Source organism: Lissotriton helveticus, chromosome 3_1 (genome assembly GCF_964261635.1).
Source record: "Lissotriton helveticus chromosome 3_1, aLisHel1.1, whole genome shotgun sequence".
Classification (NCBI taxonomy): Eukaryota; Metazoa; Chordata; class Amphibia; order Caudata; family Salamandridae; genus Lissotriton; species Lissotriton helveticus.
In genome coordinates this window covers 1,650,294,298-1,650,317,937 of record NC_136061.1, presented here as the reverse complement: position 1 = coordinate 1,650,317,937, position 23,640 = coordinate 1,650,294,298, and the positions used below count along the sequence as shown (strand labels likewise).

General features: G+C 45.1%; 1 protein-coding gene across 3 annotated transcripts in view; it reads right to left on the bottom strand.

The window, feature by feature from the left end:
- The window catches only part of DTX3L (deltex E3 ubiquitin ligase 3L), a 239,745-nt gene that overhangs the window by 214,302 nt on the left and 1,803 nt on the right, over positions 1-23,640 (bottom strand). For all 3 annotated transcript variants that reach the window (XM_078682421.1, XM_078682422.1, XM_078682420.1), the window contains exon 2: positions 17,314-17,433. The gene's annotated coding sequence lies outside the window, so the exon portion shown is untranslated. The remainder of the gene's footprint in view (positions 1-17,313; positions 17,434-23,640) is intronic.

The following is a 23,640-nucleotide window of genomic DNA, read 5'->3' as shown; positions in this document are numbered from 1 at the left end:
GGCTTCCCTAAGAGTAGGGGGGAGGACACCCGTTTCCAATGCCTCCATGAACACCTGCAACAGCCGCGGGGCAACAATGTCCACGTATTCTTAGTAGAACGCCGTTGTGAGTCCATCGGAGCCAGGGGCTTTGACAGCCAGCATGCCACGGATAACCTGTCTAACATCATCTACAGTTATAGGAAGATCCATGTATTCCCTGGCACCGTTGTTGAACCAGGCTAGTACCACGGTATCCAAGTATTCTTCAATATCTGATTGCGAAGGGCTAGTTTTAGAGGTGTAGTGTTTTGTAAAAAGTGGACATAGCGTGAAGTATGTCCTGCGGAGCTCGAGCAGTTATCCCAGCATCCGTGTATAGCTCAGTATAAAATTCTGATACCCTAGGAGCTCTAAGTAGGCCTGCCAGTGTTTTTCCAGCCAGATCCCCCTCCCCGTATCGCCTGGCCCGTGCATATTTATGGAGGTACGCAGTCTCCCTCTCGGCCTCCTTCTGAAATTCCGTCAATTTGGAACGGAGTTGGGCAGTGGCCTCCGTGGACGGAGCACCGCAAATTTCTCTTTCTAAGTGCTGAATATCACGCTCCAGCCGCTGTATGAGTTGCGTATGTCCCTGAGCACACCTGCCTTCAACGCCATGCAGTGCCCCCTAGGGACCACCTTGAAGGCCTCCCAAAGTGTCCCAGGCAAATCCACTGTGCCCTCATTCAATGTGAAATACTCAACCAGTTTTTCCCTCAGTTCTTCACGGAAAACCTGATCCAGCAATGCCCTGGACGGGAAGCGCCAGCTAAACGGAGTTCTGTATGACGGGGGTATCTGCATCTTTATCTGAGTGGGTGCATGATCAGAGAAAGTGCACGGGTGATGTGTCGACTCTTTTACCCAGGAGTGTAAATCCCTAGAAATCAACCAATAGTCTTATCTAGACCAGGCATTTCGATGTGGTGTCACACAGGTGCCCACTCTATCCGTCGGGTGGAGAGCCCTCCATGTATCTACTAGTCGTTAGTCTTCTACCGTTCCCAACAGCATCTCTGCCTCTTTAGGATGGTGCTCCCGCGTCTCCCCTTGTCTATCGACTGTAGGTGACAGGAGAAGTGTGGCTCATTGGTTAGAGGAGGCAGACCTGGAAGCAGAGGTCAGCCCGGGACCAGGGTTCAATTCCCAGCTCGGCGGGGTCTGGAGTCCTAAAATGTCCATGGACTCGACAATTCTCGCTCCGGTGCCTACTCGATTCACGGGTTCACACTCTGCGACTCTGGGCAATAGCTTGCTTAATCTCCACAACGGCCCCTCGCGGCGGGATGCCTGGCTTTCACCTTGCGGATACCCTGCCGGGGTTATCTCACAGGGGAATACCAGGACGGGTTCCCTAAGCAAGCGCTTAGAAACCGCTTGGTGATTTGCGCTATATAAATTCCTGTACATTTACATTTACAAAACTATATTGAAGTCCCCTCCCCACAATATCGCCACTGCTCCCAGTGCCTGAATTTTCTGCCAAATAAATCGAAAGAAGGCCGGACTATCAGTGTTGGGACCATATATGTTAACTATGACTGTTGGGGTGCCGTATAGTGCGCCTTGTAAAAGGATATATCTGCCCTCACAGTCCACGATCGAGCGGTGTGTCTTCCAATGCAGCCCTTTACGTAACAATATCGCCACGCACCGGGGGTAACCCCATGCCTTGCTAGGGATGAGTGGATCAGCCTAGTCTTCCTCCTGTCATTAAGACCCCGGACATTCCAGGAAAGACATGTAATGATGGACATCAACAGTGCATGTGTAGTGTGTATGGGCTAGCAACTCTGTCCATTATGATTACATGTAGGTGCCCATCCAGGCATACAGTGCAGATAGCATGTAGTGTATCACGGCAGAGTAGGCCGCCTATGGGCTGACAAGAGCAATCACAACTTGCAAGCATCAAACCTTCAATATCCATATTGTGACATAGCAGGTAAAATAAACAAAAAACAGTCCCCCCCCCCCACCACCCACAACAACCCCCCAATTAGGTTGTGAATTACCCTCCCTCTCCACCCTCAATGTTGAGTTAACAAACCACAATCGTGAGCATAAGGGAATCATCCCGTGGGGGTACGTGAGTTCACCAGCAATACACCCCTGCACTTTTGGCAGGGTGGCTGAGGTATCGACCTTGTGCCCTGGGCCATGAAAATTAACTTAATACAAATATCATCATCAACCAGGTAAGACCCCCAGTCAGCATTTCCTTGTTTTATCTTACATTTCAATCAAGCAGGGTAACCATCATTATATCGAGCCCACAACAAACCCATCCATATTATATTAGAGTCTGATACTTAACTGACCATCTAGCGTAAACGTCCTGTGTGGTCAATCATTATCACTCATCGACCTCTCAGCCTGTGAGTCAGCAGACGGCGCACGCAGTTTTTTTTTTTTTTTTTTTCTCTCAATGTTTCAAGCTTTATTACAAATGTCACAAAAAGATGTTAATATTTCACTTCTGTTCTTGGATTTTCGTCACAATAAAATACACTGAACATAATCTTCACGAAAGTGATTTACAATAGTTTAAGCTATTACCAATATTTTTTTTTTTTTTTTTTTTTGAAAAACCTTTATTGAAAGACAAGTATAAGTACATGCGCTGGCCCACAACCACAGGGGCCGGTCGCAAAGTCAGGAGAGTCGAAAAAATAAAGCAATGTATACGACAGGATAAAAACAGGATGGAAGCAAAAAATCATGACATCGCCCGCGCCAGGATAAAGAGGTTTCATTTTACAGTTTACATGGATAAAGGAGGCAGCAACCATATCTATCAACGCGTCATGCAACATATACCAAGAAGAAAAATGGGGGGGGGGGCGGGAGGGAACAACCCCTTACGCAGGCAGACGACCACAGCAGAGCAGAGCCCAAAGACCCCACATTCCCATAACAGGCGCGAATTGGGCAAAGAATACCAACAAACGAATAAAGTGGACGCCATATGTACAGCCCACCCACCCCGAAAAGGAGAAAAGTGCAGACGCTCACGAGACAAAGGAATAGACACCAAGGGACACAGCCCACCCCCTGAAAAAGGCAAAAAGGGACCATAGAATAAAACAAACTAAAACAACAAACACCCCCCCCACCCTACATCACTGTAATGGCTACGGTCTACCCCACTAAACAGCGTGCCTGTCGCCCAGAGTCACCCGAAATATAGAAAGAATAAAGGGAATAAAAAGGAAAGAGGGCCATAGAGACAAAGAAAAACACGAAACACATCCCATCCCCCCACCCTGCATACCAGCGGAAGGCCACGGCCCACCCCCCCCCAATAGGCATGCCTGTCGCCCCAAAAGAACCCCAAGCGGGAAAGAGAGTATAGAGAGTGAGAAGACCATCCCAATCTCCAACTCTCAGAAGAAGTAGGAGGAGGAAGTTCAACATACTCCCGGTCACCACCAGCCCCGTAAGCATCCCCAACCTCAAGTATCAGCAGCACAACAGAAGTAGCAAGCAGGCTGGAGGTGGGGAGAGTCAATTCAAAATGTGCGAATAAATCAGACAATAAGTAGTCCCATCCCAGTCCCCGCCCGGCAGTGCGTGCAGCACAGTAAAGAGATCTCCCAGCCCTGGCCCGATCTCAGGTGGCCCCCCTCAGCCGCCCCCCGTGAGGAGCCCCAACCGTCAGAGAAAAGGAAACAGTCCGCCCCAGAGAGAGCAAAGAGGAAAGCAGCGTTAGTGTAAACTGGATGCAGAAAAAACGTCCCAACCCCGGCTCAACCAACAAAGAAGCTGTTAACTAAGATGCAGCCTAGCCCTGGCCCGATCGTGGATACATCCCCAAATACGCTCCCCGGAAAAAACCCGCCCACTGTAAAACAAAGAGACAATATGGCCGCATAGAGAATGAAAGTGTCGTAGAAACATAAAATGGCCGTCGAAAGTCACCAAAAAATCCACCGACTACAATAGGGGGTTCCTCAGAGACTTGCAGAATGTGTGAGTTCTTCGATAACAAATTCGGAGGATATAACCCAGGAGCCATCGTTAGAGTCAGCAATGTTGTGGATAGGTTCCAAGGGACTCGCGATGTAAAATCCAACAATGTAGCACTCTCCGGTGAAAGGGGAGACAAAGTATCCCAGACATCGTTGTAAGGCTGACGGTCTCGGGCGTCCATAGAATCGGAGGCGGGCAAATCCGTCCAGCGGGCAGAAGGTAGCACTGTATCCCCATGGGACGCAGGCAGAGACGAATGGAGGGTTTGCTGGGTCAGAGCGATGCATCCCTGCCGCAGCGCCGACGCCATATCGTTCAGCTTCCCTCCAAGTACCTGGTAGCCTTGGTGCAGATCGGCACGGAAGTCGCGCAGGGCATTCAGGATGGTACCGAAAGAAAGTGTGGGCTGAAGCCCATGTCTCTCACTTCCAAAGGAAGGCGCCTGAAAATCGGACCCCATCTCAGGCGGGGCAGCACAGTTCACTGGCAGGGACGGGCGCCCTCCCCCAAAACACGGAGCACCAGACAAAGCCATTATGGCGCAAATCCAGGGTAATCGCCAGGATAAATGTGGCACAGGCAAGCGTCAATGCAGGACTTCAGTAGCACCAAAGACAATGCCAGTGAGTGTCACATCGTGGAGAGGCGTCCCATACCGGAGCAGGGTAGTGAGGCGTGGGGTCAGGCAAGCGTGGGCAAGCAAACATGGCCGAGCGACCCTCACCGCCTACGATCTGTCCCAAACAAAGGATCCGTTTCGGATTAGTGCCGCATTGGAGCAAGCGCTCACTTCTCACCGCATATTTCAAGTCTTCTCAAGCGGCGCCACACGGACAGTGCCACACGAGGTTCCCACCGGCGCTCAGGTCTTCAGCGCCGATAGGGTAGGCTGGCCACCATCAGTCCTCCGGGGCACGGCAAAGAGCGAGTGTGCAGGCGGGGTCCAGGGCTGAAAGTCGTCTCGGAGCTATCTCCGGCCGCCGGGCAGGGAGAGACTCAGGGAAAACACCGCTGGAATCAGCGCCGCGCCGCACGCGATCCGGTATTAAATTTCACCAGGATATATGCCAGGATGTCGGTGCGGCGGACGAAGGCTGGCGGAGCCGGGAGCCTACAGGTCTGCTCCGGCGCACGCAGTTTTTGATCTTTTGCCATCTGTTTGGTGTATGCCAACGCCGCCTTAGCGTCCGTGAAGAAAGTGGGCTTCCCTTGGCCCTGGAACCTCAGCTTGGCTGGGTAGATCAATGCGTATCTGGTCTCAATTTGCCTAAATATTTTCTTAGCGGGGATGAATTCCCTTCGGGCCGCCTGTACCTGCAACGTAAAGTCCGGATAGAGGGCTATGCGATTGCCCTTGTATTGGATATCTCCTTTTTCCCTCGCAAGTCGAAGAATCGTGTTTCTGTCCCTGTAATTAAGTATCCTAGCCAGGATCGGTCTTGCCGGCGCTCCTGGCTTTGGCCTTGGGCCTAACGTACGATCCGCACGCTCTACGAGGAACATGGTGGACAGTTCCGGCCCAAATAGGTCGTCCTCATGGTTTCCATGTATTTTTCCATGTTTTGAATGTCCGTTGTCTCAGCCACTCCTGTAATACGTATGTTGTTCCTTCTCGATCTGGCTTCCAAATCCTCGTTCTTCTGTTTTATTAACTGCAGAACTCCATCCATACTGCGCAATTTCTTGTCCATATCGGTTTGCCCTTCCTCCATCTCAGTCACCCTAGTCTCCAAAACACCCAGGCGTCCTTCCTGTTTTTCGACGCGCTGCGTTATCCTGTCCATTCTTTCAGCCAACGAGTCCATTTTCAAGTCTATGCCCTGGAGACTGGATTTCAAGTCCTTGAACATTTCACGTATGTCATCCCCAGGCGGGGGAGCCATGGCATTCTCCCCGGGCTGTTCCTGCTGGCCAGCATCGCTATGTCCGGTTTTGCTCGTTTTCTTATCGAAGGTTATTTTCGGCTGCTGTGTTTCTGGCTTACCCATTTCGTTCTCAGTCGTCCTTCAGCAATATTAGAAGTGCGCAATAAGGCAGTCGCAGGCGCCGCTTGGTTTGTCCTCCTACTCCGGACCCTTTGTTCCTCTTCTGGCACCAATTCCTCCCCTTCGCAGAAGCGTCGCTGCCCGGACCCAGCCACCACCGGGAAACGCACTGCACGCCCCAAGGCAGCCCACAAATGGTCGCGCTCCACGTGTTTAAGCCTAATGAATCAAAAAGACGAGGCAGCTCCCTGCCACCTGCATGCCGTACAGTATAACTCCAATATCAGGTCTGCAGTCAAAGGCCTCTACTGTCAGTGCCCAAGTATCACCAGTCCCGGTGTTCAGGAGCTGAAAATTCCCTGCGCAGTCCTGGCTATCAATTTAGAACCATGCATCCACATCTGCGATCAGTCTGCGGTCCAGCGCCGACACAGGTGCACCCCAATCACGTAATTTCCCTGAAACACACGGGCAGAGGGCATAGCCCGCCTAGCCGCAGTGCCTGCACCTCCCCCACACTGTACCAGTTGTGAAAAGAACAGCAGCGGACCCTCACGATGCACAAGAAGCAGGAGTCAACTTACCACGGCCCCACAGAACTGCCCGCTCCCCGCAAATCGGGTCGCCAGCACTCAGTGCTCCCTGTGTAGTATTGTGCCTGGATCCACACAGTCCGTTACACAAAAGGGGGGTTTTACCCATGCAGTCGCGGGGACCTGGGCGCTATATGGTATGTGTAAAGAAGGGGGTCCCCGCAAGGGAAACGTGTTATGTACAACACACACAACCAAACATAGTTGATAACACTTTTCTCAAATTCACGAACATCAGTAGAAACAATAGAGGTTAGTATTGTCATTTATTTTACAATACCAATTTCCAACCATTTGTCATTCTATCATCAATATTTTTGAAAAGCCCCAGATGGGAGAAGGGAAAAGGGGGTGGAGGAGGGGGGTGTGCTCAAAGCTGTGTGCAGTCAAAGAAAATTAGACATAGTCAAAAAGGAAAAACAATCATACACGATATTAGCATATGACTCAGGCCAAATCTAACACAAAAAGCCTATATATTCAAGGCGTCCATTGCAGGAATTATACAATAAAACCCTTCAACAGTCACACAACAAACATTCGAATTGGTTAGAGGGCATGTGCCGGAGGTTTACAACAAAGGAACAAGAGCCGTCGACGTTTCGACCCCTTGGCGTAGGCTAAATTGGGTCCTTTTACGGGGTCTTCATCAGGACAAGTGCAGGGGGAGGTAAGGGCAACGTAGGGTGGGGGCGAAGATATCTGTGAAGTTAAAAACAATGGGTCAAATCACTATTTATTGATTTTAAGAGCGTCATTTGATTGACAAAATTCAATGGCATTAGCAGAATCAATAGCCATGGGCTTAGGGCAGACTAGGCCTCAAAGCGTAGGAAATGGAGTAGGACCAACCAATAATCTCGGTCAAACTCTGCGATATAAATTCGCATCTACACAGAGGAAAGATGTTATTGGACGAGTTGCCCCTCAAGCGACTAAAATTGTAAAGAGGCTCCACTCACATGCAATATCAACCAATAGGCTGATCGATGAAGCTTTCCTGGAGTAGTAGAGAAGGTGCAGGAGAGAATGTATCAACTGCGAATAAACCATTTAAGAAAGAAAGAGTTAGGTCATGCACTGCTTGTAATGGTGACCTTAGTCGATGTCGGTCGAGCCCTACAATTACTTACATTGAAAAATGAAGTCAGAGGCCAACACGGGTTTTATTAATCAGAACTCTTCTCTTCATCCGACTTCCACAATGAAAGGTCGCTGAAGGTGAGAAAAAGGTACAAATTGCTAAAGGCTGTATATGTAGCCGGGTTAATCTGAGGACATTATGGGGCATTGTAACCACGTACATACCTCCGTTTGGGAATTAATCTAGGAGCCGACCTTCCTAAGCTTCAATGTCGGTCTCTCTCATCCATTTGCAGCATTCGATCAATCAAGCGTTGGAAACCTTGTTAAGAAAAATTAAAAGGATGGGGCTTACAACTCCGATATTCAAAATATTAGAGTTTGGCAGAGAGACTTGTTTAACAAAGAAAGGTAGGGGATATTTTTAACACCGACTTACACGTATTGTTGAGGAAAACCTTTGATCACCGCCGACTCCGCATAATTGCTTCGCGGGTTGCAGGCGGGAAACGTGATAGTAACTTTCGTGGAAGATATTGCTATGGATATGAAAGAAACGGACCTCAGAACTGGTAATACACCCGTCGTTTTATTGTTAATGTGCACACGTAAGATCGTTTTATTTTGTTTTATTTAGTTAAATTCTGAATGCAGAGGTGCACGAGCATTTGTAATCTAAAAATATTGTTAATGTGCACACGTAAGATCGTTTTATTTTGTTTTATTTAGTTAAATTCTGAATGCGTTCTCTCATCAAATAACATCCTTCCGAAAACCGCGAGTCTCTAAGTAACTCTTCCATCTCTGATATGTCACTCAAAGGTAGACTCCGCCCCCAACTCCGCTTAGCGGCTTAGCGAAGTTACCGTGGACAAGCATTGACTGCTGTGGTTTCTCAAAGCGCTTGTAAGTACCATGCATCCCCATTATCACGAGTGATTATACTCTGCCACATTATGACGGGTGTATTACCAGTTCTGAGGTCCGTTTCTTTCATATCCATAGCAATATCTTCCACGAAAGTTACTATCACGTTTCCCGCCTGCAACCCGCGAAGCAATTATGCGGAGTCGGCGGTGATCAAAGGTTTTCCTCAACAATACGTGTAAGTCGGTGTTAAAAATATCCCCTACCTTTCTTTGTTAAACAAGTCTCTCTGCCAAACTCTAATATTTTGAATATCGGAGTTGTAAGCCCCATCCTTTTAATTTTTCTTAACAAGGTTTCCAACGCTTGATTGATCGAATGCTGCAAATGGATGAGAGAGACCGACATTGAAGCTTAGGAAGGTCGGCTCCTAGATTAATTCCCAAACGGAGGTATGTACGTGGTTACAATGCCCCATAATGTCCTCAGATTAACCCGGCTACATATACAGCCTTTAGCAATTTGTACCTTTTTCTCACCTTCAGCGACCTTTCATTGTGGAAGTCGGATGAAGAGAAGAGTTCTGATTAATAAAACCCGTGTTGGCCTCTGACTTCATTTTTCAATGTAAGTAATTGTAGGGCTCAACCGACATCGACTAAGGTCACCATTACAAGCAGTGCATGACCTAACTCTTTCTTAAATGGTTTATTTGCAGTTGATACATTCTCTCCTGCACCTTCTCTTTCCCGTGTGGGTTGACAAGTACTCCAGGAAAGCTTCATCGATCAGCCTATTGGTTGATATTGCATGTGAGTGGAGCCTCTTTACAATTTTAGTCGCTTGAAGGGCAACTCGTCCAATAACATCTTTCCTCTGTGTAGATGCGAATTTATATCGCAGAGTTTGACCGAGATTATTGGTTGGTCCTACTCCATTTCCTACGCTTTGAGGCCTAGTCGGCCCTAAGCCCATGGCTATTGATTCTGCTAATGCCATTGAATTTTGTCAATCTAATGACGCTCTTAAAATCAATAAATAGTGATTTGACCCATTGTTTTTAACTTCACAGATATCTTCGCCCCCCCCTACGTTGCCCTTACCTCCCCCTGCACTTGTCCTGATGAAGACCCCATAAAAGGACCCAATTTAGCCTACGCCAAGGGGTCGAAACGTCGACGGCTCTTGTTCCTTTGTTGTAAACCTCCGGCACATGCCCTCTAACCAATTCGAATGTTTGTTGTGTGACCGTTGAAGGGTTTTATTGTATTATTGTATAATTCCTGCAATGGACGCCTTGAATATATAGGCTTTTTGTGTTAGATTTGGCCTGAGTCATATGCTAATATCGTGTATGATTGTTTTTCCTTTTTGACTATGTCTAATTTTCTTTGACTGCACACAGCTTTGAGCACACCCCCCTCCTCCACCCCCTTTTCCCTTCTCCCATCTGGGGCTTTTCAAAAATATTGATGATAGAATGACAAATGGTTGGAAATTGGTATTGTAAAATAAATGACAATACTAACCTATATTGTTTCTACTGATGTTCGTGAATTTGAGAAAAGTGTTATCAACTATGTTTGGTTGTGTGTGTTGTACATAACACGTTTCCCTTGCGGGGACCCCCTTCTTTACACATACCATGGATCCACACAGTCAGCACCTCAACAACAAGATAACATTGACACTGCTATAGTTTCCATGCAGGTTTTATGGAGGCCACGCTCACCCAGTCAGTACCACTGGCCACCCGAATCCCACTTGGCGCCGATAGTGACACACCAAATGGCGGCCTCCCGGGTGCATTTAGATGAGTCCATGAGAAGAGGCGGATGCGTGTCCCCAGCCACAGCGGAGCTAATGGCCGACCAATTACAGGGCCAGCGGGGTCGCCGAAACTAGCGCTCACTCCCTCCTCTCCGAGCTGAATTATAGCCGACCCGGTCAACCTTCATCCGGGTCTTCCCGGTTGGGGCACACCACGGCAACGCCGTCCTCCACAGCGGCTCCGCCGCATCCGTCCCACGGCCGCCCGCACCTCCATCCCCGACAATGAGCTCACCTGCCGACTCACGGCCCAGGCGACAGCCGACTCACCAGGCTCCAGGCACCACCTCAGGTCCTCTGCCCGCACCGCCGCTGCACACCTCGGTCCACACCAAAATTGAGCTCCCGGCGTCTCCCGGCAGCAAGAACTCCAGGCCCCTGCTGTGCGGCGCCTCGAGCCCGTATACACTGCTGCCACGCCAACAAATGTCGGATCGCCTGATGGGGACACTCTCCAGCCGCGCAATCTGGTCACTGGTCCTAGGTATGTCCGGTCATATACGGATAGATGTCGGATTTTACTGCCACAGCCGGCGGAGCCGCTCTAGAGCGCGACCATTCCGCAGCTTGGTGAAGCCACGCCCCCCCCCAAAGAATTCAGAAAGTTAGCGGATTTCAGGAAGTGGGACATGATTGGCATCTCCAAATTGGGCGATCTTATAGAGGAGGGTGCACAGATTCCTTTTAGTTTCCTGCAGCAGGAATACAGTTTGCACACTACCCAATACTTTAAGCATCTGCAACTAAAACTGGCAGAATGAAAAGATAGTGATAGAAGACCTTCAGGAATACGCCCCACTTGAAGGGAGGCTCCTCCAGGGGAAATTAACGGAGAAGGCAATATCATGGACCTATAAGACTATCCTAAATATTGTCCCCAACACCCTGACAAAACTGAAAGATGCCTGAGAAAATGAGGTAGGCGAATTAGACTTCAGACTGGGAAGCAGCCCTGATGCACCCCCAGTGATGTGGCAATCAGGTTCCACCCGTGACGTATTCAAATTAAGGTCCCCCACAGAGTATATCACGCTAGGGCCCACCTACATAGATTTGGATGGGCGGACACGGCCAACTGTTTGAGATGTGAAGATGAGACAGGGTCCTTCTTTCACACACTATGGTCATGCCCCGAGATAAGCTCCTACTGGCACAAGATAGTTGAGGAACTCAATAAAATACTGGAAGTCACCCTACTGATAGACCCCAAATTCATCCTACTGGGTATACCCACAGAAGTGGATGTACCCAGAAGCAAGCCCCTTTTTGGAAATCGGGGCAACGTAGTTACAAAACGGGATGTGGCTCAATACTGGGGTGGCCCTGAAACCCAAACCCTTCAAGAATGGAAGCGGGGAATGGACCTCTACACGGCTGCTACGAGGTTTACATACCAGCCCAGAGGCTGTCCCTGGAAATTTCGCAAAGTATGGTTTAAGTACTGCAGCCTTGATATGAATGGCCGCGACACAGACTTTCAGGCCACGCAGGGCCAAGATCATACCCTGTTGAGACTTGTACTTGTAAAAGATAGAACACATGCGTTTACGCTGACAATGCATTAAATCACTGATATACTAAAGATTCTGTGTGCTCTCCCCTATGTAGCTTTATTGATGCATATGTTGTTCTGTGACAGGTTGCGTTTAAAGAGAGAACCAAATTAAAACATTTTTTTTTTAATTGTTAACAAAAAGCAGTCTAATTCAGTTGATTAGTGACAGGTGAAAGAACTAACAGTGATCTTAGGTTCAATATTGAGCTTTAAATCATTTTTACTGGACAGTAGGGGCAGGGAACAAATTAAAATGTCAACACTCAAATGAATCAAACACTACCCTCCCCAAGTACGTATTGCATCAAAATATCACCCACCTCTATTTTGTAAGGGTTATTTCTCGCTTTAAGGACCATTTTTCACAAGCCTCGATACAAAAGGTAAGGAAAATAAGAAACGAGAGCTAAAAATACTACTGTTAAATAGGTATAGGATAGCTAAGAAAGATTCATGGCAACACTGAAAACCCAAAAATCTAGACTTCTGCTATATTCTGTACATGCACAAGTAACTTCGTAATTAATGTTTTAGATAGCAGAATTTCCCAACAAATATTTTTTTCCCTCCACCAAAAGTTGTGCGCCACTACTTTATCTTGAAATTCTGAATGTGGTTTCATCCCCATCTAAACATGCCAATCAACATTCAACATATTGAGGCTTAACCACATGCGCGCTAGCGGTTTTCCCGCTGCGCGCTGCGATTTGCAAAAACCCGCGTTACATGACGAGCTCAGCTCGTCATCAGCGTAGGGCACGTTACGCTCATGACGAGCTGAGCTCGTCATGAGCGCCGAAGGGGTTAACAACCACACCATCCTTAGATGCCTCCATCCCTTCTACTTTCTGTTCTATACTGCCAATATAGCAAAATGAGGATTTCCATTGTTTCCCCTCTAGTTATTTTCCCACCGTCATATCCCAATACCTTAGTTCTCCTCAGTATCGGTGCTTAGAGAAAAACATCACCTTGTGACGCTTGGTAGTTTTGACAGACACAGCATCATAATACTTCTGCAATACCCCCTTCACACTGTGACTGGGCCTGCAGCCCACCACAACCTACTGCACCTTTCAGGGCGTGTTTCCAGAAAGTCATCCCTCTCCGAACTGCAGAGGCAGTTGGGCTTATAGTGCATCACTTTGTACTCCTCAGACCTCCTAACAAACCCTTTATTCCATCAATGCCCGCCTCTGTCATGGACTAGGCGTATATCATAGGCACTTACCAGTGCACCGACTACTATCTTGGGAGCATTGAACCCAGGGGGTGGTCTCTGACCTGCTAGACCCTATAACCATGGGCCCTAGTACCACTGTGGAATATGATCACCTCTGTAAACCTCCTCTACTCCGGTCACAAAGCCTGAAATAAAAGAAGCTCTGATGGCCAGTAAGAGATTGGGGATTTGGTTTCCTTTCTTTTGAAATACTCAAGTATCATTTAGAACACTGATAGGCTACTTATGAAAGGAAAACTGTATTGTAACACACACAAAAGATCATCAGGACAGTATAAAAAAGGACCTGATGATGGAGGGTGGTTGGGGTGAGCGGTGGGGGGGGGTGGGGGGGGGGGGGGCGGAGACACAGTTTGGTGGGCACAAAGGCAAGAAAGCAACCTCTGGGGACAAAGGGAATAATTACTACTTCACCCTGAAATGTAAGGGGTCTTAAATCCCTACTTAAACGCCACAAGACCTGGAAATATTTATTGAACTCCCATTTTGATATAGTGGCCACATAAGAGACCCATCTCACCTACAATTACCCACCATGCAGGGAGGACTGGGCGCTCTATCCTTTGAATCCTATTTTCTAGTGGCACAACTGCAGTGGTTATCCTACTGGACGGCAGGCAGGCACACAGACGAGACGCACACCACGACTGGTCGGGTACCCATTCCAGAACTCCACCGGCTACTACTACCCGGCACTAAACCAAGACGTACATATCCCTTACAAGTAGCAGTAGCACGCAAATATATGCAACGGATACACCGCATGTCACTGGGGAAACCCCCATACTCGCCTTTGTTCCTGCTGGTCGGGTGGCCCAAACACATAAACTATTACACACCTAACATGCTTACTACATGGACGGACTATGGCATTACCGAAATGGAGTAACTATTCAAGGACGGACAACTCAGACCATTCTAACGACTTATGGACAACTACAATCTCCCCTTAGCCAGTTCCTACTTCACCCCCAAATCCTCGAGAGTTACCGATCATATCACGACCTTTCGACGGAAGAGCAAAATACACACCCGGGCATCCACACAATCTTACATATGGGAGTGGGGCGACACTTGACCACTTGGCTCTATAAAGACATACATGAACTCACGAACATACCCTTGGTGACCCTGCGGACCACTTGGGAGAAAGAATTATGGCGCCCACTACATGAGAAAGAATGGGAGAGGGCTCTGGAATACCCCAAGAAGGTGTCTAGAAACGCACGTTTTAAAAATGCCATAGGGCATATCTGATGCCAGCACGCCTTCAAACATTTTATCCCGACACCCAGTTCCTCTACCGTAGATGGCAATCACAGGAAGCAGATTTTTATCATATGTTCTGGAGCTGCCCCACAATATAGTCATATTGGCAAAATATTCACAAATCACTTGGAGATCTCACAGGGCTTACACACTTGAAAGCCTGGGAAGCCAGTGCACTAGGTTTTTTCCGGAAACAGAAACAACACAAAGTGCACAGTAGATTTATCTCACTACCCGTTTTGCTAGCTAAATGGAGTATAGCCATGGACTGGCGAGCCCCCACAGGCCCCCAGCTCGCTGCATGGGTGGGAGCAATACACAAATGGGCTGCGGCAGAGGAAGAAACAGTACGAGAGGAAGAGGTGAAAAGGATACGTAAGCACCTCATCTCGATGGAGTGGCCCTATTACTGCACCACTTCAAGCAGTCACCGCCTGGTGATGACCCAGATGGCGGCACGCACACATCGAAAGACACACAATCACAAGTTCAGACCGCAAATGCACATCTCCCCCTGCAGCACACTCGTAGTGTTGATTGTTAGTAACACCACGCATCACGCCACACTCGATGGCCAGAGCACACAGATGTACTGATTAGTGAGACACATAACGCCGACACCTCATCTGATATTTGTACCTGAAATTCCATGAATGTTTCTCCAATTTTTGTGCCTCTGTTTTATATGGCAATCACTTAGCCTCAGATACTAATGTCGAAAAGATATCTATCAAATGAACTAATATATGGATAGCACTGTACCACGATGTGAGATGCAGAAAATGCAATCCAACTGAATGTATCCTAACGCATTTTGTTAATGTAAACTATAAATGCCAATAAAAATATGGTTAAAAAAAAATAAGAGACCCATCTCACACAATCGTAGGGCCACAGGTTTAAACATAAGCTTTATCCCAAGATCTATCACTCCTCAGCATCAACTAAGCACAATGAGGTGGCATTGTTATTTCATTCTGCATTACAATTTCAGCCAACAGGGTACAAGACGGATAGGGAGGGAAAATGGGTAATGGTCAAAGGGGGTCTCCGAGGGAAACAAGATACACTGGTCTCTCTCCATCTACGTCGCAAATACCAATCAGGTAACCTTTCTCCCTTCATTTTTGACGGTGCTCGGAGGCTTTGAGGAGTTAGAAATTATACTAACAGGGGACGTCAATTTAACATGGCATTTGAATGCAGATAGTATGCACCCACACAGATCTTCCACGAGTAGTTTCCCGAAGGGACTGAAATTCACAGTGCAGGATTTGGGGCTGATGGGTGCATGGAGATCACTCCACCCGCTGTTAAAAGAGTACCCGTTCTACTGCCACACCTTCCGCATTTATTTGAGGTTAGACTCCATCTTCATTAGCAAATCCCTTCTCTCTAAGTTGCAAGCAGCGCCAATACACCCCATCATGATCTCTAAATTCGCCCCGATCTCGATGAACGTAGAGTGGAATGCCCCGTCATCTAAAAAGGTGAGGTGGTATTTCCCCAATTCCTAAGTGAGAGATATACTTCAGCGAGATGAACTCAGAAAAGCAATCAGCGAGTATTTTCAACTAAACTGCCCCACTGACACTAACCCCTCAAATAACGGTGATGCATTTAAATACTACTAAGAGGCAGGTGTATATGACTTATATCCCAACTTAATAAGCAAAGACGCAACAGAGTACAGCTAGTGAAAGAATTGAAAAAGTGTGAATCGGCCCACAAGGCAACACCAACATTAGCCCTCCATCGGAAAGTCACCACACTGAAGGGGAAGCTAAACACAATCTATTCCAATAGATCTGAATATACACTGCTGAAATTGAAGCAGACCTCGTATGAACATGGGAACAAGGTGGGGCACACTTGGCGAAACAACTAAGAGTCAAGTGAAAGAGGGAATATATAAGGGGACTTGGGGGAAAGATGTAGGGCTGGTAGACTCGGAGGAAGGGAAGAATGAAGAGTTTCAAGGTTTTTACAAAAGCCCATATACCGCGGACCAAACAGACGCGACAACACAACTTAATTTTCTTAGCTCTACTGATCTCCCACAGGAGTCAGGCACTTTTGATAATGTTTCTTCCAACAACAACAAAAATAGCTATTGCACCTGTTTCAGAGCATGCTCATGTTTACAAGAGGTATTTTAAAAGATTAAATCAGTTGCTACTGAGCTAGTACTGTAATTCTAAGGGTTCAGAATAATAGTGAATATAATGCGACATTTATTCAAAGAGGTTAGGGATCTGAGCCTCTGAATTAACATAATATTATGCATCTCATTTGCAATACTTTGCAGATTGGCTGAAAGAGTGAGCCACAGACCTAATGAACAAACTGATTGGGAGTTTGGTGAAGCCACTCAATCGAGGCATATTTATCATAGATGTATAATGAGAGCTCTAAGTGATATACCCATTTTTGGGGAGATTTTGATTTAGGGCCGAGATACATGGCAGCATGCCATTGGGGGAAATACCCTTTCAAAGGCACCCACGAGGGAAGGCATCATGGAATAAAATGGTCTACATATTGCGAGTGAGGTTTATGTGGATGGCAAATGTACAGGCTGGCAACAGGCAAATGAGAAACAGGCCACTGCTTAGTGTTGCTTTTCTAGCCACAGTGGCATGTACACCAGGCCAAAAAAACAACAAAAAGCTTAGACAAAAAATATAGCATACCGACGACACTGAAGCTGCAGTGGTCTGGAGGTAAGATAGTTAGTAATCTGGTGTGGTAATCAGAAAAGGTGGTTCTGGGTTATTATGGGAAAGAGATTTGGCGAGTCAATCAACAGCTGCTGAGCGGGAAAGGACGTGTTTATAGATAAAGTGTACACTTCAAAATAATTAACTAAAAATATTTCAATACGGTGAACCTTACCGAAAAGGTGTCACAGGGGACGAGGAGGACCACTCTGGAAGTCTACCCCTGATGTGGTTGTATGGAAGAAAACCGGATTTGTATGCTCAGACCGTCACCAGTCCTTCGTTGGAAAAATATCTGGGAATTGAAAAGTGGTAAAACAAGTGAGTGATGTTACAGGTTGGTAAAATCAATACAATCTAATGACATGCTTTTTAGGTCTGTTATGAATAAAGGAAAAGGAAAATCCATTGTGAAACTTTAGCCTTATGCCTGTTAATAAGGAAATGACAAAAAACAATTAAATGGAAACCAGGCGCAGGCACGCGCCAAACTTCTAAAAGGCAAATATCATTCACAAGTCCCAATAAGTGTGGGGGGATTAGGGGGAAGGGGAGGAAATCGCCACAACCCCTGGGCACTCTGCCATACTATCCATGCCCCTCAACTTATACCTGTTCCGCATTCAGCTGGGGAAGGAGTTGCTTAACAATATTAAGGCTACTCCAGGTCTGCCAAGAGCCCATGGGGGAGGGACAGTACTGCGGGTAGAAGCAACCCCGGGCCGTTCCTTCTCCCTCTCCTTAAAATACTACGCTTGTTACCTTAATCTGTGGATTTTATAAGCAAATTTGAAAGCACTTTTTTTAGCCCCTCTCAAAAAAAGATACATTTTACCCAGGCTCAGCCTGCTTTCCTGTATTCACAACTATTGCATGATAGTCAAACTTGCCTACGTGTTGCAAACGTTTTAAGTGACAACGTAAATTGATTCCTTTTTTATTTCATGAACAATTCCTTCGACTTGGCTGGAGTGAAATTCATATTATTATACATGGGTGTATACATGAATGGGTATTTAGGATGAATAACGCGTCCTCGAGGCACTCTGCCCTAATTGGCTACGCAACTTGGAAGAGTTGCGTAGCCTTGGTACGAGGCTGCCTCTTTGGGCATTGTCACACCTAGGCGCAGGTCAGCATCAGGCCTTTCTCCTTCCTTGTAAACATTTCAGGTTTTTCTTTTTTATCCACTTAAATATTTTACTAATTGTTATGTTATGCATCTTGCTTTCCTGTATTGTTCTGCTTTAATCTTGTAATGGTCATGCCCCAGCTCCTTGGTAACTGGAATGCTAGACTGTGGCACATAGGGCAGTTACTGGAGAAGCTGGCAAGCAGAGCAAGGTAGAGGGTGAGGGTGTATCTGCTGTTACCTTTAAATTGGTGTGTCATTTACTATTGAACCTGCTCAAAACTTGGAATTGGTGGAGTCATATTTTACACTAATTTATATATTTTTTGATCATTTAGTTTTGGAGAGACAGGTCTGCTGTTTTGTGGTTAAGGGTATTTCGTTTGCTGATGGTAGGCAGGTCTGGAATTTTTTGTTTTGGGCGATGTCAGCTGGATCAATTGTGGGGGGAGCTCATGCGATGGAGGAGCACAGCCTGGGAGGCGGGGCTATTGTCTGAGAGCAGGTGTATCGATTGGACGAAGGTAACAGTAGAGCGAGTGGCAATGTCAGTGGGGCATGAGCAGTAGGACAGGTCAGGGTGTATGAAGAGAAGTTATAAGGAGGGGGCACTTGGACTGTTAAGAAGAGTGGGTTTCTTTAGGAATCAACATTTCTTATGGTTATTTTTATTCATTTAACCATGGGATTGGCATATGTTTCTTATTCCAGACCTGTGTTATTAAAGAAGTCTTTCACCCTTAGATATAGGCTTTTTTTTTTGGAGTGCTGTCTTGTCCGATGGGGAGACCAAGACCACCCTCTCTTCCACTGGAACAAATTAGATTTCACAAAATTCTGGTTTTCTCACCCTCCTCCATGTAAAAAGTCATGCATCTATTAAATTCCATTAGGTCATGCTATGGTATCGCTTCTGGGAATGGTATCAATAAATACATCATTCTAGGGAGAATAATAGTTTTTAATGCAGCCACACTGAGCAGCCAGGAGATAATAAATACATGCCACCCGATGTACGAGTACATGTAGACAAGTTAGTTAACATTAGCTAATTGCACAAGAATGCAGAGACCAGCACAGTTCCAGAACCCAACTTCATGAGGCAGTATGAAATTAAATGTAATATGTCGGAGACTAAAATATCGCTATCCTGCAAACTATTATTGACAAATATATAGTTAGTAAAGGCCAGGTAGTCTATAGTTTATTTATGGATTTTTCTACAGCTTTTGATAAGGTGGATAGGCCTTCCCTACGGAGAAAATGATTGAAGTTAGGTGTTCCGACAAACTTATTAAGAATAATAGTAGTGCTCCATACATCTACATGGTGTGAGGTGCAGATGGGAGGAGATAAGGGTTTAACTCAAGAGATTTCCACGGAAAACTCCCTCAAACAGTGATGCTTACTTGCTCCCCTCCATTTTTCACTATTTCTTAGCGTTTTACTGGATTGTTTTCAGGAGGGAAATAATTTTCCACCTCAATTACCATCACATAAAAAAACATATTTTAATGTACACTGATAATGTGGTTATAATTGATCTTACCCCAATTGGTCTGCAGCATAATATGGAGGGTCATTTTAATTACACAAATAATTTTTTTTAAGACTAAATATTTCAAAAACAAAAATAGTATCATTTAGGGGCAGGACAAAGGCTACATCTTTTACCTGGTAATTAGGAGGAACTCCAGTAGATATAGTATCTACTTACATTTACTTAGGGAGAGTTTTCTCCCAGTCTATTGGAACTGCTCGCATTTTCAATGGACTGAATTAAAAATAGTATCCTATGCTAATGTTATAAAAAAGTTTACTCATCTACAGGGATGCAACATTTAGCAGCCCTCCTAGAAATCTATTGAACAAAGATTACCCCTATTTGAACATAAGGTTTAGAATATAGTCCTATAAATCGATGGGGTTTCTTAAATCTCAAGGAGGGAAAACTCTTACGTATGCTTACTACTACAAGTCACACTACCCCCGTTCACACACACTGACTGGAATTAGGGGTAGTGAGTGGATTTACGAGAGCCATGGCAAACCTTGTCAGGTGGGCTTATAACATACTGCATGCACCTGAAGGTACATTGAGGGCAAGTATATGTCAAGAAACTTTTAAGACTGATCCAGGAATAAATACGTTTAGAGAAAATTTAGAGATTGCTTTGGAGCACTTCCAATGCTCCACAAATCTTTTACAAAGTTGGTGTCCAGTACTCCTGTAGATCTTCCTGAATAAATCTACTCTGAAATTGAGCAATGAAATGGATACATTTTACTGTCAGCAGCTATTGCATTACAAGCTCTAACTCGCCATGGTGGAGAATAAATAGATCTCAAAATATTGGAGTTTCACATTGGAACATAAGGTTAGGCGTTGCATCCTGATGCTAAGACTGAGGACGTGGCCGCTAAAAGATATAACAAAAAATTGGGGCAGTAATTTTGATAAAACCGGCCAATGTAATTTGTGTAGTGGAGGAATCCAAGATTTGGTACATGTCCTATTTGTCAGTCCAAATAGCAGCCTGGTTGATGCACGCTCTTGATGGAGCAGGGTCTCGGAGAAAAGAGACTTGCTCGAAAGCAATTTGCTCGTTTAACTCACTAAGAAGTTATTAACAAAGTTTTGTGGAAATTAATACGCGATCACATGAACATTTGGGTTAGTGAAGCTTGCGTATGCATGTACTAACGAGGATAACATTGAAGAAGGACTAATACCGCTTCAAACGGGAAATATGTTTTGCGCATGCGTCAACTACCTCTACTTAGGAGGACAAATTAATGCTTGGAGGGAAAATTCTTGCACATGAGCAGAAGCTTTTTAAATGGCGTCGTAAAGACTTGCATGCATGGCACCAACTTATCTGAAATAAAAGCAAGCTATTTTACTAATGCGGGGAAAGGTTTTATAAACAAAATGGGATAGAGTAGAGGTGTGTAGTATACAATGCAAACACTTTACGTGAGAAAATAACATTTGTCTTTTGATTTTTATAATTATTGCATATTTGGGCCTTTCTCGCACAACTGAATTGAGGGATGTATGACGTTACAACGCATACTTTTACAACGCATACCGTTACAACTAATTTTTTACAACGCAAAAACTTTTACAACGCATACCATTACAACGCATGTTTTTACAACGCAAGTACCTTTACAACGCATACCATTACAACGTAAGTATTGGTAAGTATATAATATTTTTTTTATTTTAAATTAATATTAATTAATATAATTTAATTAAAAAACATTTTTTTTACCCTGTACCCCTGTACCCCAAAAACCCCAAAATAACCCTGAACCCTAAAAATACCCCTGTACCCCAAAACTGTCCCTGAACCCTAAAAATACCCCTGTACCCCAAAAACCCAAAACTGTCCCTGAACCCTAAAAATACCCCTGTACCCCAAAAACCCAAAACAGACCCTGAACCCTAAAAATACCCCTTTACCCAAAAACTGAAAACTGACCCTGAACCCTAAAAATACCCCTTTACCCAAAAACTGAAAACTGACCCTGAACCCTAAAAATACCCCTTTACCCAAACACTGAAAACTGACCCTGAACCCTAAAAATACCCCTTTACCCAAAAACTGAAAACTGACCCTGAACCCTAAAAATACCCCTTTACCCAAAAACTGAAAACTGACCCTGAACCCTAAAAATACCCCTTTACCCAAAAACTGAAAACTGACCCTGAACCCTAAAAATACCTTTACCCAAAAACTAAAAACTGACCCTGAACCCTAAAAATACCCCTTTACCCAAAAACTAAAAACTGACCCTGAACCCTAAAAATACCCCTTAAAAAAACCCAAACAAAATAAAATTTTAAATATAATTATATACTTACCAATACTTACGTTGTAATGGTATGCGTTGTAAAAGTACTTGCGTTGTAAAAACATGCGTTGTAATGGTATGCGTTGTAAATGTTTTTGCGTTGTAAAAGTTTCGTTGTAATGGTAGTGCATTGTAAAAGTTGCGTTGTAAAGGTTGTTTCCCGAATTGAGCTGAGTGACGTGAAGTTTGCGCATGCCCACTGAGAGGAGCCATGAAGGCCATGACAAAGCAGTTGAAAGGGAGCCAAAGATCAAGTGCAACATCGTGGGAACAGGATGGTGTAGAGTTCAACCATGAAAAAACATTCATAATAAAGTCAAAATTGTTGCAAAATCGTTAAATTTAGCACATGGGAATAAAGTTTATTAATAAAAAGTAAGGGGATGGGTTTATGAACAATGGTTTAGCTGAAACTTGCGACATGTAAGCATGGTGTGATGAAGACCCCCCTTTGCCAGACCAATCAAATTTCGTATTTTCCTGATATTGAAACATTAGTGGGTGTAATATGCAGAACGAAAGGTATTATTAAGATAGCTTTAGTTAGTCAGAGCTGAGAGCAGAGATCTGAGAATGCTGGAGCAGAAAAGAGCGTTAGATGCAGGAGTTGCTGATGAAGAATTGTAGAAGCGCAGAGCAGGGTTGAGGGAGCTGATTGCAGAACCTGAAGCAGAACTTTCTATCCTAGGTTAATTGGGTTAGATCTGAAGATTTGCGGAAGAATCTCGAGGAGGAAGAGAGTGTCAGAGAGAGGTGTGGCGGAACCGTCGGTATTCTAGCGAGGTCAACTATCTTGTCCTGATTGCTGTCCTGAAGTCTTTGTCTCCTGAATCTATCTCAGGGGACTCCTACCAGCCCTTTGGCCAGGGGGTTGGTCTTCCACAACATCCTTGGTAACTATACATTTCTGTTATTTGTTAATGTTCTTTATCTTTTCTCTCTGTCCTCTCTCTTTCAGCATTGATTATTGCATGAGTCCGAGATCAAATGCATTGTGTTTTATTGAATTTTCTCTCCTATGAATGATGGTGACTGCACTGTATTGAGATTGTTCACATTCATCTGAAATGTTTAGATAAATATTTCAAATGTTCTTGAGTTTGTGGTTATTTACTTTAAAAAGTATAGAAAAGTTAGCTTATGTTAATTTTCACCATCAACTAGTTCAACTAATGGTCTATCGACCAGAGGAAAGAACGTATTGATCTGTGACGGGTTAGTTGTAAAAGAATAGAGGTATTGGATAGACTAATCCTAACAGCTTGTTAAAAATATAAAACTTGACCCCCTAGCGGTTTAACCACTGTGAGTTTATGTGCCCAGGTGAGTATATGGTAGGGGAGAATCTGTTGTTGGTGAACCACTGGATCACTCTCGATTTTTAAAATCTAGTTCAAAAAATATATTATTTTTAGAACTATGGATCTGATTTGAGCTAATAAGAACCCCACCAGATGGATTTGTAATTTATAAAGTTTTTAGATTTTTTAAAGCGTATGAATAATAATC